General features: G+C 37.9%; 1 protein-coding gene across 1 annotated transcript in view; it reads left to right on the top strand.

Moving 5' to 3' along the window:
- SYNE1 (spectrin repeat containing, nuclear envelope 1) overlaps positions 1–2,960 on the top strand; it is a 534,160-nt gene that overhangs the window by 390,888 nt on the left and 140,312 nt on the right. The gene's annotated exons all lie outside the window — the stretch shown is intronic.

Raw genomic sequence — 2,960 nt, 5'->3', positions numbered from 1 at the left:
CTTAAATGAGTTTATGAACAAATACTTAGCAAAGATCTTTTTTGTGTTGTCTCTTCATATGTCTTTGGTCATTATGGATAATATTTATTTTCTAAACTTCCGAATGGCTTTTTGTAAGCTTGTGTAAATTCTTTGAATATAGGAGAAGAAATGGAGGGAGGGAAGGGAGGAAAGAGGAAGTAGGGAATCATATTATTCTTAAGAATCACATTATTTCCCAAGTCAGGGTAACATCTGTAGGTTGTTTTCCTAAATAAAATTCATTTGCATAATATTTCTGCTACAATGTTTGAATGTGCCCATTTATTTCAGATGTAGCAAGATTAGGATGACCAGTATTGGCTTTTACTTGTGTGCTTCATCTCTGTTTGTATTATGTAGAAAACACTTTGGATAGCAAAGTCTTCAGAAGTCAATCTTAGCATCTAAGTAAATTGTTACCTGTTCCTTTTACTTTCCCATAGCACAGTATTCTTTATCCTGGAAACTAAATTTCTATGCCTAGGCATTATTTTTAAGAATCTGTGTTATCTTTACAAGTGTTTTGAATTCCCTGGTACACATGTTAATTCTTCCTGTTGCTTTCCTCCTCAGAATGATCTGAAGGTGCTATTTACATCACTGGCTGACAACAAATACATCATTCTGCAGAAACTGGCAAATGTGTTTGACCAGCCTGTGGCAGAACAAATAGAGGTATTTACAGAGCTGCCTTTTCCTACAATAGCAAGTGCATAGAGGAGATATGATTTACTGTGACATTCTAAATATTTTGTGAAAGATTAATGGCTTACTATAGCATTTTTGTTTGTCATATTTTTGATTTTGAGTACTGGATTTGAATAACATGCCCAGTGACATTCACAGAATTAGGAAATGTGAGATAGGAAAAGGTATCTATGACAGACACTGACCTGAAGGAGTTTGCCTCTAATGATGAGATTAGACATGAACCTCAATAACAGAGGGCAGAAAGTCAGACTGTCCTGGGAGAGGTACAAAACACCATAGACGTTCAGAAGGGAGTGGCTTCCCTCCAGCAGGGAATGACCAGGGAAGGCATTATAGAGGGAGATTTGAACTGAACTTGGAAGTGTGGACACACGGCAACTGGGAAGGAAGGTCTCAAGGTAAAGAGGGCAGCAAGAACAAAGCATAAGCATTAGACAATTCCGACCACTTAGGGAGAATCGTAGGTGATCCTATTTAGCTGCATTTAGGATGAATGAGAGTGATTGAGGGTAAATAAGATTAGATGTGTAAATTCGCGGCAGCTTCTAAGGCCTGTTGAATGTCAGAGAGTTTGGTCTCCACACTTTATTGATTGCATACCCAACTGGCTAAATAAAGAAATAAGCACACACCACAAATGTATGTATATTTACTTATTTATAAATTTTAAGTATTAATAGTATGTTTTCTCATAAAACATACGCAGAAATGAAAATTAAAAATGACTGAGGTTGAATATAAATGCAAAATGTAGTATTTCATCCTGATAGATCATCTTGTGCACTTTTGGGTACTTACACTCGCGTTGCAGATCCCTGGCTGTGGAACGTCACTGGGGATGTTTGAGGGCAGGAATGAATGTAAGTTCCACATCCTGCTTTGGGTGGTTTACGTGACAGCACCGAAGTCAGGAAACGTGATCCATCATGAGGTCTCATGTGGCTGCACTGTGTGACAATGAACGAACTTGACCTAGCATAGTGACGGTGAAAATGAGGAGCGAAAAAACGGAAGGGATGGTAGAATACTTCCTGTTTCATAAGCTGAGTAATTATGGAAAGTGTTTGTTTTAATAGAATTTCTTAACCTAATTTCAGTGGACCCTTAAGGGATATATGAGTACACTATAGAGAATTACCTGAAATAGAGATCACCTGGGGTGTGTGTGTGTGTGTTTATGTATTTTGTATGTGTAAAATAGAGAGGAAGAGTCACCTAAAATAGGTTGCAAAACTATACATGAATGTCATCTTTCTTCACTATAATTTCATCTGCTTTTTAAAGAGATTCCTCATTTCCTCCCAATTAAAAATAATTTTTGATGTCATATCTTCCACATGAAAGGACCTTTTTTGGGGGGTGTTATAATGTGTGTGATTCCAAAAAAATGTCACAGATAAATAAATAATTAGATTTTTTCTTTGAATAATGGAAAGCTACTAATGAATGTGCTAATCCCACCCACACCCAACTTGGATTAAAAAGGCAATAATAGTAGAAGGCATAGGGGTGACACCCCTCACTCACTATGTTCATCTCTTGAGACACCTTGTCTCAATCTAGAACAGATCTGTTGCATCATAAGCCTTGTGCACAGTTGTTTTCCTAGGATCTCCCCCACCACGATCCCGAGAATCCCTTCATTCCTTCCTATTTTGGATCTTCTCTTTTCTGAGCCCCAGGTCTTTCTCTTTTATACATTGCTTCTGTGCTTGGCTAGTGCATATCCTCCCTAAGAAAGGGAGAATGGTAGCTACATTTTTCAAGATGTTGTGTGTCTGAAAATGTTCTTATGCCATGTTTTTTTTGATAGCTTGGCTCTTTATAGACATCCAGGTGGGAAATCAATTCTTCCAGAGTTTGAAGGCTTTTACCCTATTTTCTAGCTTCCAATGTTGGCTTGAGGAAACTAAAAACCATTCTAATTCTCAAAGTTCTCCAGTGTTCTGAAATTTCACAATCATGTGCCTTGGGGAGGGTCTGTTTCTATCCACTGGGCTGGGGCTCGATGGGATCTTTTGATTTGGCCACTCCCATCTTTCCATTCTTGAAAATTTTCTACTGATTTATTTAATATTTTTCATTCCTCCATTTTATCTGTCTCCCTTTCTGGAGAACGCCTATTAATCAGATACTGGCTATTCTGGTACAGTCCTCCAATGTTCTTATCGAGAGAGACCTTTCTCTCTTTGTCTTTTGCTCCACTTCCTGGGACACTGCCTTGATTT

This window comes from Propithecus coquereli, unplaced genomic scaffold (genome assembly GCF_000956105.1).
Source record: "Propithecus coquereli isolate 6110/MARCELLA unplaced genomic scaffold, Pcoq_1.0 Scaffold25, whole genome shotgun sequence".
Taxonomy (NCBI): Eukaryota; Metazoa; Chordata; class Mammalia; order Primates; family Indriidae; genus Propithecus; species Propithecus coquereli.
The sequence above is the reverse complement of the archived record's forward strand: the minus strand, read 5'-3'. Positions and strand labels throughout refer to the sequence as shown.